Here is a 17,458-nt window from a genome sequence, read left to right as displayed (position 1 = left end):
GACGACTTGGAAGCCCTCGCCGCGTTATTGCCGATATACGGTCCTAGCTGCTCGAAAATTGGACTTTCAGATTGTGCTTTATTCGAACCAGCTGCAGCGCCCAGTTGCGCGATATCATGTTTGAACACTAATGGCAAAACATTATCTTTTAAATAAGCCAATACCATGGCCATTACCACGATTTCTACGTGTTTTATTTAATTTTAAAGTTCTATACCAATAAAAAAACTCTTTACGTAGGGTTTTGCCCAGATTTGGAGCCAAGTCAAGTTTCACAGTTCCAAACTATGTAAAAACCTAATTTTTAATTAAGATATATTTTTAATTAAAAAGATGAATATATTTTTTTATTAACATATCACATGTACATGTTTTCATGTTTTACATGAAGTGGAGCCGGAGCAAATATTTTAGAACCGGAGTGAAGCAATTCAAAAAGTAGTCGCTCTAAAGCCCTGTGTATAACAGGTACCAAACTTCAAATGTTAGGAAATAGTTTTAAGACAACTTATCGGTGCAGAGAGTGTGCATTGGATTCTCATATAAGGACAAAGGTGGTTGTTTCAAATTCGGAGTCAGACGGATGTTGAGTCGGTGGCTGCATACGAACGAGCGGTTGGTTATCCGGCATCCGGCCGCGGGAACAATGCCTCGAGCATCACAAAGCCTCATGGAACCTGAGCTAGCTGACGCTTCTCGGAAACTGAGTGTATTTGCATTCACCATATCACCAATGTGATAAAAAAAACGCTTCGCTTCCAGGTTCAAGCCGACGTCCACAGATTTTTCGGGCCCGTGACACGTGATTCGAATATTCGCAAGGATTGCAGCGAGAGTGGTTTATGACGTATCGAGTGTGAAAATTTGACCCGAGGAAGCTACGAGTACCTATATTACATATATATTATAATGTATATGCAGGAGAGTGAGAGGCGAATGTACTCTGTAGCTCCTTCGGTGCATGTGAGTACTACAAACCAAAAATAATTTCGCATGCAAATCGCTTTGGTGAGTCAACAGTGAGTGTAAATGTGCATTATGATTAAAAAAATACGTTTAAAAGAGATTCATTAATTTATGTAAATTGCGTTATATGTACAATGTAGAGAAAAGCGCCTTGGGCTTATTGAGCTATGCAGCAGAAATTTTACTTTATAAAGATTATGAAGGAAAATTCTCGAAAAATTGGGTTAATTATTCATATCTACAATCTTCGAGGATTCGTGCAATACAAACAAAAAAATTAAACCAATGCTGGCAACAGGCACGTATTCAGAGTTCTTCAAAGGGAAACTCAGAAGATTTTAAATATTTTTTTACAATTACAATATAAACATGGTAAATGAAAAAAAGTTGAAAAAATAAAATAAAATAAAAATAAAATACATACATACGTTTATTTACATTTAGATCGTTTTTAATGAGACTTCTTATAAAATTTCAGACGGTTTTAAGCTACGAGGATTATCCAGGGCAAGTCGGATCAAAATTTACCGTTTCCGACTCCGACTTTATGATTCGACTCCCGACTCCAACTTGAACGATTTTAGTTAAATCGACTTTTCTCGCTAACGTATAAAATTGTTAGTGATAAACAATTAAAACAGAAAAATTACTCAATTTATTGAATTATTGGTAATTAAATAGCTATAAATAAAAATACATTAATAGTATGTGTCTGAATTTCATACACAAATAAATCAATGAGAATACAAAATGTATCAGACGGAGAAAACAATCAATTTTGGCTACATTACATCAAAACACGTACAATTCAACGATTGTATTTAAAATGTAATTTAAATTCATGATTTTTATAAAGAAATTATTAAATTTAAATTTATTAGTAGATTTACTTTAGTAAAATCGGAGATTTTAGTTGACACATACCGTAATGCTATGAACTAAAGAAAATGAGTCGGAGTCGGTTGGTTTTTTACGACTCCGATTCTACAGAAAGTCCAGGTATTATAGGAAATATTATAGATATAACATAAAATCGAATGCTGTTATAAATACGCATACATGTGTATGTACATACATATGTATATACGTGGTTAGTCAATGTTTATTTATACGGTATGTTCGTTGCCAAAAAGTATCTAATTCGTTACACGGCACTGCGATATACTTCAGCGATGACTGAGCCAATTAAAAGGAAAGGAGCGGGGAGAAAGTCAAAAGCCCAAAAGCTACCCGATTAAACCGAAACCCTCGCTTCGAAGAATAGAAAGAATCGCAACAAAACTCGAATGTGTGGAAATACGTTAGGAGCTAGTCATCGCCATGTAATTTAACAAAAAAGACACTTTCGCATAAATCACCTGCGAATTTTGCACGCGGATAAAACTCGCTCCTTTCGTCCGAAGGGGGGCTCAAAAACAAAAGTCCGCGGAGAACAAACGCAAAGGCGAAATACCCAACTTGGGGTGTCCCGTTTTGGTTTTATCGTGGTCCTTGGAAACTGGGTGAAACGTGGAACACACAGAGTATTTTTTTATATTAGATCTGGATATACATATGTGTGAATCAGTGGCGTGACATTATTGAACTAGAGGGACTAGGCTAGTCCTCTAAAATCTCTTATCTACGATTTAAAATATCAACAATTCAAATCGTTGTCCATATTGATATTGTTCACTCAGATTGGCGAAGTTCAGAAACCGGAATCGGTCCTACCTGAGGTAGTGGTAGTGTATTATTATGGTACGGTCCGTCGCGTCGTTCACTTGCACGGACTCGTTGTCTCAATTCTGTTCCCTTCGTTGTGTGAGTTTCATCGAAAAAATCATTTTTTAAATTTATTCGTCTCTTCAAGGATTTATGGAATTTTCACTAAGATTATTCTGTTTTGAGTCTATCAAACATCATTCTGAACGATTTTTTTTATTAAAATAATACATGCATTTAAACAGAACTTTTTGCCTATAAGTAAGGGACTCGGCTCGCGGAACGATTCCGTCAGAACAAAACAGTGCGGAGCGCGCGGAAATGTTGCATTATCGATCGATTGTTTGAAAAATCACTCAGAGAATAAGTTTTGAAGACATACAATATGCTATTACGAAAAGTAGGCTATTTAGGATATTTCTGTTAGCACAAAAATTTAAAAAAATATACTCATCATTTCAAGACAGAATACTATAAATCAAAAATGAAAAATATATTTTTTTGTCCATACCTAGTCCCCTATTTTAAGTCACGTCACGCCACTAATATGTATATGTATATAATCTAAACCACTGTAGTATAAAGAAATAGTAGAGAAAATAAAAACAATTTTTTTTAATATAATTTCATTAGTAATGTATTTTTTGAGATGATTATGATTATGATTGAAATTCAGCAATAGTCGTGAAAATTTTGGAAGTAAATTTATTATGCGAAGGAAAAGTTGTCCAACAACGCAGACTCCTCTTCGCTCTTGTGGAGTTGTTACAGCAAACGTTAATCAACGCTTCGGCGAACAATCGAGGCTTTCGCACATCCGAGTCCGATCCCGCATTAATTATTCATGGAGATTACGGCATATGAAGAGCGAACCGAGACTCTCGTGACAAACGATACTATTGCTGTTGACTGATGAACGCTTCGCTAGAATCCCTTTATCCATCAGCGCATTCGAAATAAATAAACGTCTTACCACCCATCGATCGTATTATTACCGCGGCATAACTCATCGACCCTAAGACAGAAGTGGCGATTGGAATTCGGATGATGACATATCGGAGTTCAACAATCTCTAACTGGAGTTGACGTTTACACGCCCAACTTCTGAAACTGTACATATTATATACGCACATAGTCCACGGAGTAAAATATCCGATCTAAACCGCATCCTACACATTCAATCTACATACGTACATATATGTATGTAATACATACTATGTACTCGTATGTATGTACGTCGATGAGTTCAATTCCAATTGAGCGTGGAGTTAACTATTCTACCACAACACTGATTGGAAGTCAAGATTGGTTCGACGTTGGAGTTTACTGCATGTATGCAAATTTAAATGTTTAAATTCAAAATTTAAGTCGAATTAAATTCAGATAAAGCATAAAACAATATTCTAATTTTATTAATGCATACTGGATTCCTTGCAAACTTTAAACATGTCAAACATTTATAGTATTTTTAATACATAATGCCTAACAGGTAAACCCCAATGCGCCTTCCTAGCCAATTACAAATATTGATAACAATTACATCATAAATTACAATTACATGCATAAATTTTGATAAATATTTTATAAATGGACAAATTTCGAGATAGCCATGAACTCGAATTTTGGCGAGACAGGAAAGGTTGTCAATTTGGAGGAACTGGTCACATATCCAAGGTCTGGTCAGCAACAAGGGGCCACGGATTGAACCCATGACTACTTTCGTACATACATTCAAATCTTGGCCGAAATCAAACATTTATGTTTATCGCTGCTGGAAAATTTTGGACAAATGGAAAAATTCAACTAAGTTGAAAGCATTACACGTTGACCATTGAGCGATGTTGCTGGTCATCATGTAGTGAGTTGTCTTGTGAAAGGTTTTTAATCTGCAGTATCTGCATTGGAAATTTATTATCATTTTTGTATGGAACGTTTCAAAAAATATTGTTAGATAAACTCTAACTAGAGATTTGGATTTATAAAATTCATTCAAAATTTCCCAGCAGCGATAAACATAAATTTTTGATTTCGGCCAGTGTTTGAAAGTACATATGTACGACCCATGAACTGCTAAACAATCGCTCAATCAGTAACATATGCAGTGACTCACATTATTTAATATTGTATAAAACTTAAATTTCACGATAAATTTGTTATCTCAACTAACTTAAATATTTAAGTACAATAGTGTAATCTTTTAACTTTTAGTTGCATATAAGACAAGTGTGTCATCAACTTCATCACAAATGAAACTGTTTCATAAGCACCAATCTTTGATTAAAGTTGATCGAAGGAAGCCTATAATATGTTTCCTTAATTGTTTCATCTATTATAATATAATATACGTACATATGTGTGTTGAGGCAAAAATTTATAGACTATTTTTGCAAAACATTAAAAAAGTAAAATACGATGAAAATAGGGAAATAAGTCTAAACAAAATTCGATTTACGCTTATACGCTTGCGCGGTAAACGAGGGGAGAATTTCTCTGGGGTTCGCGCTCGCGCCTCCCCTAAGATTTGGAAAATGAGGGTTCTGCAGCCGTCTGGGATGCTGGTCAATAGAAAGACTTTTCCGATTCGTGCTCGGATAAGGGTACGTGCAGTTTGTTCGAATTGATTAGGGGGTTAGACATCTCGTGGGTATACAAAAATGCAATCAACCGAGGGTTATTTCGTCGGCATTGGCACTGAGGGCGCGAGACATCACGGGGGGGAGCGACGACTCGTCAATTGAGCATAAAATCAATATAATCATTATTTTCCCAAGCAAAAAAACACAAAACAACAGGATAATGTTTCAAAAATATCAAGGAGAAAACTGGAATAATTTTTGAAAAATTTCCGTATCGCGAAGAACAAAAACAATAACTGCGAAGAAAAGTTGAAACTTCTTTGGACACAGAGCGATCGGTCTCATTTGAAATATCACTTTTTGTTTTCGTTCGTTCATTTAAAATGTAGAATAATTACGTCTGAATATACCTATCGTATAAATAGTATATCGCAGACGGGAAATTGATTGAAAACAATTTTTCTATTGACATGATGCAAAACACGACGTCAGTTATAAATTTTTCCAGTGTTTGTTTATTTTGAAAAATCGAATAAAATATTCATAAACATGTCTGTATGTATGAAGCAATTCCTCAAAATCATCTACATAGTAAGCGTGTTATGATGAATTTCCGGATTAAGAATAAGTCGAGGGCGTGCGTATGAAATGTCCTTGCATAAACAGCATCGGTAATGTTTGAAAGATCGTCACGCTCCATCAAACGAAATCCCGATATAATTTATGGTGAAATATTACAATCGCGGGTGCGGTTCTGGAATCAATGGTTTAATTTAGACACAGACGGCTATCAAATTCTAAACATAGCCACGCATAATGCTCTTTTACCCGGCAATACGTTAGCTGAGCCGTGAACAATCGAAAGCGCACAATAATGTACATATTAACGGTCGAATTGACAATCACACTATTTTTATTTAAATATATACATATATAAATTTTGTTAAAGTTTCACCATTCAAGAGGGAAACGTTACAGAATGAATAGGGTAGTAATTTGCAATCAAGCTAACCTAGAGCAGAGTAGATCTTCATACAAGAGGCGGTGTTTGTGACACTCGAAACTTGTACAGCGAGAAAATATCTACATTGACGCTTTCACAGTTGTTGTGCTCTTGTCTACAGTCATCAGCTTTCATTTCAGTCTAGTAGAAAAATCTTTTTGAAACATCGAGTAGCGCCGGGAAAGCACTCTGACGGGAGACGAATAGAAGTGTGAACGCAAATACAAAAAAAAAAAAAACGAAGCGCGGTGCATCTCTTCAAAATTCGCTCGCCGTTTCGCAAACAACAATCATTTTACGCGAATCTGTATATTTTTTAAAACCCGAAAGTAGTGTACGGCGTAGAACGAGGACGTGTGACAGGAGAGGGCGACAGTCACGTACAAAGATTTCGGCAACATTTTCACTTGTAACGAATAACAAAGTTTGTGAGTTTCGATCGTGCTGAAATTTCGGCGACACTTTAAGAACGAATTTTCTTTTTTTTTAATATTAAAAAGACGATGAAAACGAGGGGGAAGTAAAAATGGCCGAAAACGTAGCCTAAATGGTGTTTATATGTATTTATTCGTCGAGACAAAAAACTCGAGTGAGCGTAATAAGAAGGGCGAAAAAGAATTAATTTCATATCACAGATAGGCGTGGCTTACGAGCTATTTTCATAAAAAAGCGTGGGTGGACATTTTTCTACATTAACATAATAAGTCAAATGAAAAAGATTTTTAATATATAAAAGAACAATCAACAGGAAAGTAGGATTAAAATCAACGTAGATATGACCAAACTAATGTTCAATGATTATTGCATGGCTGATAGGATCATTTCAGTGATAGCATGTCATGAAATGATTAAACTGTGGAAGTAGTCAATAATTATTTATATTTAGAACAAATCATAGACATGTCCGGTAGTAAGGAAGAAGAAATAAGGAGACAAATGAAATTAGGATGAAGTGAATTTGGAAGATGTTGTTTTTAAATAAAAAACTTTGCCACTTTGCCTGAAAGGAAAGGTCTTCGATCAATGTGTTTTGCCAGTGATAACGTATGGATGTAAAACTTGAAAATTGAACGTCAAGATGCTAAACACAGTCCAATGAACTCAAAGAAGCATGGAACGCTGAATTCTTGGTATGACGGGGAAATACAGGAAGCGGAATACGTTGGTGAGAAGTATGACAAGGGTAGTGGATATAGTAGATAGAGTGAAGAGATTGAAATGGCAATGGCGGGCCCCGTGGCTAGAATAATGGACGAAAGGTGGACAAAAGAGGTACTAGAATGGTACCCGAGAGAATGCAAATGGGTGAAAGGAAGGCCGCAGGGAAATTAGAAAAGTGTGCGGGACGAGATGGATGAGTGTTGCGCAAAACAGAGACGAGTGGAAGCGTATTGGAGAGGCCTTCATCCAGCAGTGGATGTAAACGACGAAGATGATGATGATCTTAAAACACTAAAATTTGAAATGCAAATCCTTTAGAGTGATTTCGAATACCTTAGGAGAGGTGAATGGCTGTAGATGATGATGATGATGATGTAGAACACATCAAATATAGATTACGAAGGTTAATTTGACACGAGTAACAATTGATCAGTTCAATTCTTATATGAGCCGTTATATTCGAGAGTGGCGGAATCCAATTTTCAGTTCCAAAACACTATTACTGTTCGACTTAATTTAAGTTGTTATCGCTTATTTAATTTAACTGTCCAGAATCATGAGAAACGAAGAATGAGCTTATTATAAACCATCAGAATTTTTAAATATTGTTTAACACTAATATTATATGTAATGTTTTGCGAGATGTTTATCAAAATGAAGAAAAGTTGACTTCAATTATAACGGCTCGTATTATAATATTGATAAATATGATTTAATTTGACGTTTGAGTAGCTTTAGAATAGGGTAAAATCTACTCATACGAAACACAGCGAGCTTATGGAAGCGCACAAAGCTCGCTTGAGCTTTTCCGGCTTCACAATTGACTAGCCAGAGACCGGGAAAATATTCGCGTGAAAAACATGCCGTGGAGAGGGTCGTTTCAGTGCTATTATATATGCATTATATACACGGATAAAATATCACTGCTAACTAAATTCACATTACAAGCCGAAACTTTAACCGGTTTAGGTAATCCTTATAGTTTTAAATAAATTGTATTAGAATTGCGACAAAGTTTTTCACGACAAAATTTAAATAAAATAGTCTTTGCAAGCAGATACATATGTACATGTACATATAACGAACGTAATTGAAAAATGACAAAATACCTACAGAAGAGAATATTTTCAAAGAAGTAATTAAGCGAGGTTGTAATTTTCTCGATAAATTAGAGTTAAGGTGGCGGTTTTTTGGGTCATTAGGTATATAGTAAATAAAGACTAAATCGCCGGAAAGTTTGGCGGCACACACTTGAAAACGCTGTCGTATTTTAAACACTAATAAAGAAATATTACGGACCCCTCTAAAGTGGTCACACGCTAATCTGTGTTTTCGCCGTGTAACGAGCTCTCAAACGGAATAATGGTCGGGCATACATCATGCCTGGAATTTAGAAACAACACCCATCACTCCGAGGTACAAACATAACATGGGAGATATCGCAGAGAGTACAGGTTCGTCTGTGTCCATACATGTGTACATATACATATGTACGCATGAAATATAATATATATGAAATTACGCCAAATTTGGGTTGAGTTCGATGTTTAAGTATTATATGTACATATGTATAAAAGGTTATACAATGAGCCTTTTATAAGCTAATTGGCTTAACATCACTTTTTGTTTATTTATTCATTTTGGTACAATACATGTACATATGTATGTCTTATTTATATCTTACAAGGGTCTAGTCGTAATCCCAAAGGGTTGAAATCATGTACAATAAAATGGGTTCATTATAATACAAAATAATTATTATCGTTGTATGAATTAAAAATAAAAATGTTAAGAGTGTGTACGTATGTATTATAATATAAAATATATTTAGAATCGTATATATCTAATAATTGTCTAATGCGTGCGCACCACGTGTGCTGCGTGTGAATGTTCGTCATGTACGCGTCATGCGAGTATTTACGAAGTACTCACTCACCATGTTCCGTCTCTCTTTCTCCCCTTGGAATCGTATATCGCGGAAAGAGACGCGGCATATCGCATCGTTCATATGATAGGCCGACAAAAACGAAAGAATTGGTTTTCAAAGAAATTACTTAAATTTTAAATTATTAATAAATGATTAATTCCGTTAATCCGAATTGCGATATTTTACCCAGTGCACAATTGTGTGTACACAGGCCACTAGTTGTATTATAATTGGTATATAAATTATTATTATATGTACGCTAGTGTTGCACCCGATGACATATCATCGCATGGGTGTTGGCATATTAAGTTATTAAATATAAAAAAAATTAAAAGAAATGTGTCGTCGGTCATGTGTTCGATTCGAACGCGGTCAAATTTTTTTCAAATACCTTTTAGATATATTTAATTTAATATTCATATTTAATTGTTTAATATGAAAAAAAAATGGTACTACCTACCTACCTACCTACATATAAACAATATAAAGCACCGATAGAAAAATTAATTAATTTAATAATTGAAAATTAATTTAGACAGACACATAATAACGATATTATATACATATATATGATATTAATACAAAACTTACAGCTTGACAAAATTCTAAGGAAATAAATCTTATATTTTGAATCAACTATGTATGTATGCTTAAATGAAAACTAACTATTATATACTAGTTGTTTTACCCGGCTTCGCTCAGTATTTGTAATATAAACAGCTTAAACATGGCGAATCTAATTTATCGTTTTTTCTTCACAAAACGGCTAGACTTCGTAAATTTCCGCCTAGTGCAATTTTCAATGATTGAATTCAGAGAGTTAGGTCGCTTGAGGTTTAATATTGATGTGTGGGTTGTACGCTGCATATACGTATAATTGCGCATACAAATATAAAACATACATACATACATATATTCAATCCACCTAAATAGTAATAAAAAAGCCACTTTTATGTAATTACTGTTTGTTTGTCTAAATTTGATCTTTAGAAGGCTCAAATGCGAATTATATCTATATTTATTATATAATATGCAGGATAAACTAAAAAGCGGAACAGTCGGCATTGAGCAAACTGCAAACGCAAGCTGAAAGATACGAGTCGAAACGAGTGGTGTTTGCAGGCAAGTGCGCTTCAAAAGAGTTTATCTTCAAACACGAGCGAGCTTCGGGACATCAATAATACACCAGTTTCAGAGGCAATTAAAACAGAATCGCGAACACTTTTGCACAGACCAAAATCCGCTTATCGTCATCACATTGCACGGAGAGAGCGAGTTGAAACGGGAACAGGAAATTCAAAGTTCAAATTCAGTAGACATGAGGGTCGATGAAAATTTTGCGGGTGAAACTCGGCGGAAAACTTGCACGCTACAGTTAAAACAGTTTTTGTTTGAATCGTTAGCGCATCGGTGTAAGCGATTTAATTATAATATTATACAATCAAAAACTCGGGCTGCTGTTAAGATCATCGTCATTATGTAATCACTATGTACATATGTACATCCATACGTATGCATAATGAGAAATGATACGATGCTTATACAAGCTACGATGCTTATACGAAAAGGAAGTTTGAAGCATTAGTTTTCATTTAAGCATGATGTACTTATAACTGTAGTTGTTTGCATATGGACAGATGGAGCTGTATATCACGTTTAATTGAAAGGCAAGACAGGGTTACGATACTGTATGAATTTATCGCGAACGCGGTTGTGTATTATAATGAATGCAACTGGATATACATACATATGTACAATACAACAATAAATAAATTATCCAGTGAGGGATATGGATGTGTGAAATACTGACGGTTTTATGACATGTGGAGGTCGATGTTGCGTGACGTAATTGAGGGCAGTGGTCAATTATTGAATTACTCTCTATACGAGAATCGACTTTTATCATTTTTATCTAAAGTGCGTGTGCGCACGTACAAATAGCCTACATCAACCCTAAAATGACCGAAAGATACATATGAGGCGTCATATTTGAAAAGTCATCCACTTTTCTTCATTTCCAGATTACATCTTACAAAATATTAAATATAACGTTTTGCGTGTTACAATATTTAAAAATACTGGTGGCCTGTAGTAAGTTAATTCTAAATTTCCAAGATTCTGGACATATCGAATTAAAAGTAGTTTTAACAATTTGTTAATTAAGACAAACTGAAATAATGTTTTTGGAACTGAAAATTGGACTTGCGCCACTCTCAAATATAACAGCTCATATAATATGTATATGAAACAAACATAAATTAAATTGCATATTTGAGATATTAATTTTAATTGCATATTAGAAATTTGTTTAGATTTTTAGAAAAATGTCATTTAAGGTTCAACGAAATAAAATGTAATCGAGCCTCAATTATTTTTATAGCTGTTATATACATGTACGTATAATATAATATATTAGGATATTTGAACAATAATAAATCTAGATCGACCGTCCGTGTCACAATTTGTCAACTTTGTTTACATACCTGTCTGTCGCCTTATTGAAAATGGTTTCGCTCGAAATTGGCAATATAAAATATTAATTTAATTTATTGTTTTATTTATTAATCATTTTTATTGCATTGACATGTGCAATGGAAAACTATATTGAAATAGAAAAGTTTTATCAGTACTCTTCATTACAAGTTGGTATATATTTATCAGTGGCATTCCATGACTTTTAAAACAATGGACAACAAAAATTTATAATAATCTGTCTTGAAGTGATGAGTATAATTTTTTTCATTTTTGTGCTAACAGAAATATCTTAAGTAATCTTATGAATGATTTGTCGAATCGATCAAGAATACAACCTTTCAAGGCCTCTTTATTTGTTTCCGCACTGATTTGTTCTGAGGAAATCGTTTCGCGAGCCAACATACTGTACTTAGGAAGTTTTGTGTCAATATGCTATTTTAACAACAAAAGAAATAGTTTAGAATTCCATAAGCCGAGTCAATTAAATAATATAAAACCTTTAAAAATGGACGGAACTTCGACGGAATGTCTATGCCTAACAATTCGCCAGTACCGAGAAGGGAACTGAATTGAAACGGCGAGACCGTGCAAGCGAATGATGCGGCGGACCATCCATAACAATCCACTGGCTCAGCTAAGACTGATTCCGGTTTCTGAACTTCGCTAATGTGAATAATATCAATATGGACAACGATTTGAATTTATTGTAATAAAACTATATTTAATATAATATTTAAATTTTAGGTAAGATTTTTAAGGGACTAGCATAGTCCGTCCAGTTCAATGACGGCACAAGCTCTGACCGTGTATGTAAACAATATATGTTAAAGTATAGTTGTAGTTACGTTTGAAATGTAGAGTAAAACCTTAAAAATATTTATGTATAAGTATATTGAATTGAACTAATAAGGAAAATAACCGTAAGATTTTCAATCTAAATGACTGGATATAATGTACCGAAAGTATATAAAAGCAGACTAAGTAAAAAGAAAATTCTTACGGCTGTTTCAGAGTTAGCTGTAGGTGTTGCAACGTTGACCCCGAGTTCAACCGTTAGGTATTATTAATGCATATACGTGGAAAAGAACAAGTATCGTTTCGGCGGGCCGACTACTTCACAATTAAAATTAACGTAATGGATACTGAAAGTCGAGGCAGTTAGTTATCTCAAAGAAATGTGACCAGAGTCCGCGATTAGCATATAAAGGCTGGGCGAGATAAGACGTTTGCGGAGAAAAGCCCATTTAAGGACATTTTTTCCCCTCATTCTCCACCACACCGAGGAAATTCATTTGATCCCTCCGTAATAAAAGCGAAGTACGATCGTAAGTTGACAAAGTTGGTTATCCAAAACGGGCATAAAACTTTGCATATTTTAATATAAATTAAAATCAAGTTTTAAAATTTTCGACAAACAATTCAGAGAGGATCTGTAAATATTACAAAACAAGGATTTAAAATAAATTAGTATACTCACTGTTTACAAGGAACACCAGCGTAATCTGCGAATAAAAAAAAGGAAACGTCATTAATATAAATTGGCTTTCGAACGAATGACACAATGTTTAATTCAAAACTCATCGTGACGTATACAAATGTACAAGTATTATACATACATGGGATAAAACACTCTAGAGCGTTAACGCGATAGCCGCTAAAACGAAGTTCAAGTTAATTTGAACTTTAAACTCGACAATAAACAATTAAAGGCAATTACGAAGTGAGAATTGTGGTGGACGAAACAGTGCAGTTTGCCAACTAACTCCAGGCGTAATTTTGTCAAAATTTTATCTCTACGACAGATATGTAGATAGAGCACAATTATCACGTCAGTTCAGATGAAAGAATTTAGCATGGCGGTTTCGCAGTTCAGATATTGAGTTTCCATCGCATTAAATAATAAGCATTGTGTGTTTTTCAGCGTTTTAACGGCTCAATTGTCTTGCAAGAACAAACAATTGGAGCCAGGGGAGCCATTAGCACAATGCGGGTATATTCAATTTGTTCGCGTCAGACCATCAATGAGTTAACAGACAATTAATGGGGAATTAAAAGAGGGGCACTTTGCTATTTATTGTAAGTAATTGTATCGTTCGATACTTATTAGGTTCCTTTAGGGTTTGTTGAAAAAATAATGGAAATAAATAATATAATGATTGTGAGGTTTAGACTGTACATAAATAAATTTCGAAAAGATTGTGGTGGTGTAAGTGTTAAATTGATGTTTTTGTTCTACGTAAACCGATGTTACACGCCTAAATTAATTTTTGATAGAAAATAATATCAAAGCGGAAAAGGAGTAATTAAAAAAAAAAAAAAACGTTTGTGAGTAAAATTCACGAGAATTTGGCAGAAAATTGTAAATTTGATAAAAACATGAAGAAAAAGCATAAAAAAATATATACTACATCAAAGGGAAAAAATATTCAAATAATTTTTAATTTAACTTGCGAGTTCCGGTTGTTGGTTTAATTCACGTTTCGTAGATATTATTTCGTATTTCATCTACATATATAAAATTATTTCATCGACATAAAAATATTACACAAAGGTTAAGCCAAATTAAAAAAGGGTTACGAAATTTCAATGTAATCACTTAGCATCAAAATTATGATAGGTTGTCAATTTCATGTCGACGACTTATTTGTGACAAGCGATAGACAGTCTGCACTAAATTCAACATTAAGTACGTAAGTGTCGAATTACTGATCACGTTTAGGTGACAGTTAAAAGAAGCCGCATTCGAAATACGGGTCATATTTATTCGACTAAAACGGAGGTATGTACATATTATTTACATACAAAAAAACTTTACCTTATATATGTGTATACACAAAAAGAGTATGTACGTCGATCAACGTCGAGTACACGATTTAGAACTTTATTATCATTCACGAAAAATGTCAACAATAACGCCGGAATATAAAACGTCCAGTAAAAATTTTAATACTGCGCGTTCTAGAAAGCAAAATGTATAACCTTTTGTAGTGCAAAAGGTCATTTTACTGTTCTTCATTTACCAAAAGGTCGATTATAAAAAGGGTACTTACACAGAAAAACCACGTGTAATAACGTCGAAACGATTATTGATGATTTATCAACTGAATAATAAACCGCACAACCCTTGACTTAAATTTCGACTTGACTTCAACTTAGATTGCGTGCTTGTGGTCTTTCAAAAGATACACATTTGGTTTGACAACTTGTAAAGAGCGTAAAATACTACAGTGAGAGATAAAATTTGACTAACAAAATAGTTGTGACTTGTTACAAAGGCCGAACCGATTAAACAAAGACAAAAACACATCAAAAATTCAAACGAATTTTACATCGAGTATAAGGTACTTACGAGCGGTGTCAACAACTTCTAAATGACATCATTTTAATAAAATTCGCACGAATGAATTCGATTGCACACGATGCGTTCGTTGACTTCAGATTTAAACGACAAAAAGTTTGTCACGCCACACAGAAATTATTAGTCAGTTTTTTCTGGTACGTGGATAGTAATGGAGCACGTCCATTGAAGTGTGACATCTGGCAGTGGATAGATATCTGGTTCGGGGATGCGTAGCTATATTCAACCACCCCGATAACCGCCCCTGTCACATCCACCCGGTAAGACAAAGTACGAATGAGAAAATATGAACCTACACGTTATTATTGTATTTGGCACGAAACGAGGCTGAGTCAACAGACGGGGTTTATTTATTTTATTCGGCGACGACGAACAAACTGGGCAAACGTTCGCACCGGTTTTTGTCAAGGTGAAAACGAAACAAAGCCTGGTAAAGTGATAACCCGAGATTCTTTAAAATGAGAATAATGTAAAGACACTACTTAGCATATGTACATGTATTTATGTATGTAAGTACGTATATTTCACATGATAAAACGTATGTGGGTAACCTATTTCTTGCGTTTAGTCACAAGTGGGGCGAGTGAGAAGTTAAAATTACCACATTATTATGCCAAGAGAGTACTTACTATTGTACATATAATAATTTAGCATAGTAAAACTGTCCACATGTAACATGGGTCAATTATATATTATACTAGTTGTTTTACCCGGCTTCGCTCAGTATTTGTAACATAAACAGCTTAAACATGGAATCTAATAGTAAATATTCATTTGTTTTTTATTAAATTTATTTGAATTGAAAATAAATCATATCAAATCGTCATAGAAACTGTTTAAATCATATCAACCAATTGAATTTTCGTCATAGAAACTTTTTTTTTTGTTTTGTTTACGAAGTTCCCAACCAAATATACTTACATACAGTGCCGGCCTTACACCCAATAGCGCGCTCGGGCAATTTTTTCTAAGCACCATTAGAAAAAAATTTCGCCTTTGGCGCTCTAATCTAAAATTTTATATGGCTTTTGGCGCTCTAATTTTAAAATTTAAAGCGCCTTTGACGCATTGAGCGGAGCCCTAACTTATTTGGCGACCTCGGGCGCCGCCCGACCCTAAAACCGGCACTGCTTACATATAAACATACTTACAAACAAAGTCTCTTTCGAAATTATATATTAGATTACATTACGCGATAAAATTGGCTTATGCCAAAATCATCCCAGCGGGTTCAAAAATATGTGAGCGAAACTCGGCGGAGATTCATTAAGTGAAATTTTCACCAGCCTACAAATATATAAGTAAACAGTCAATCTCTTCTATTTATATATATGTATATGTACCACTGTTTCGAAAAACGTATTGCGGATCAAATTTCATCTACATGTGTAGTAAATAAAACAAACTAAAATTCGATACATTCGAGAGTTGGAATGGAAATATGCAAAACCCATTCGTCACAATTTTATTTCGCCAATTTGTCCAGCCGTGTTAGAGCACCGCCAATATCGAAAATATCACACAGAAGTTAGTACAATAAGTACATACATACATATGTATGTACATATGTGTGTGATATTATGAAAGCTGTTGACAAACACGTGGAATTGTGTACTTTTGAACGTTGTCAGCAACCGGTTGATCGTTTAATTCAATGCGTCACGTAGAAATAAATGTATTATGCTAAATACAGAAATTCAATATAAACACGTCCACGAAATACATATAGCAAACGGTGACACAATCGTAACCTTTTAAATGATTGTTGTGACTCACACGGATTGCCTAATAAAGACGGCTCAGACCAAACAAAAGCCTACGTATATTCATAATTTAGATGCATCTATGTATCTGTCTCTACTAAAAATGTTGAACGACTATGGCTATCACATTTTATTGACGTGCATTGGTTATTCACGACGCCTGGTCACTCATCAAGACAATAGTATCGACTTCCGCAGGCCCAACAATCGATCAATGAAACCAATGAACAACGAATTGGACGGATAAAGTTAACGGTAAATGTAAATTGCATGCACATATTATAAAACGCAAAAGGCTGCAATATTTATTCTAATTACTTAGCCATAAATTAAATTTGACTGGGATAACGCATTTTTTTCTGTATTATAATAGAATAATAAAAATAAAGCTTACACGTATGGACGGAACTGACAGCGATAATTTGAATACAAATGGATGGGGTATTGTATAATTTATTTTTGAAATAAAATTTTTAGATGTAACGCGCATACAAAAAACGGGCCGTAAATTTGAATAATAAAAAG

The 17,458-nt window shown here is 34.3% G+C and overlaps 1 protein-coding gene across 1 annotated transcript in view; it reads right to left on the bottom strand.

Moving 5' to 3' along the window:
• Dg (Dystroglycan) overlaps positions 1–17,458 on the bottom strand; it is a 76,938-nt gene that overhangs the window by 17,602 nt on the left and 41,878 nt on the right. The window contains exon 2 of the mRNA XM_077436490.1: positions 13,290–13,314. The gene's annotated coding sequence lies outside the window, so the exon portion shown is untranslated. The remainder of the gene's footprint in view (positions 1–13,289; positions 13,315–17,458) is intronic.

This window comes from Arctopsyche grandis, chromosome 8, assembly GCF_051622035.1.
Source record: "Arctopsyche grandis isolate Sample6627 chromosome 8, ASM5162203v2, whole genome shotgun sequence".
NCBI lineage: Eukaryota > Metazoa > Arthropoda > Insecta > Trichoptera > Hydropsychidae > Arctopsyche > Arctopsyche grandis.
Note: the sequence above shows the minus strand (reverse complement) of the source record. Positions and strands in the feature narration are given on the sequence as shown.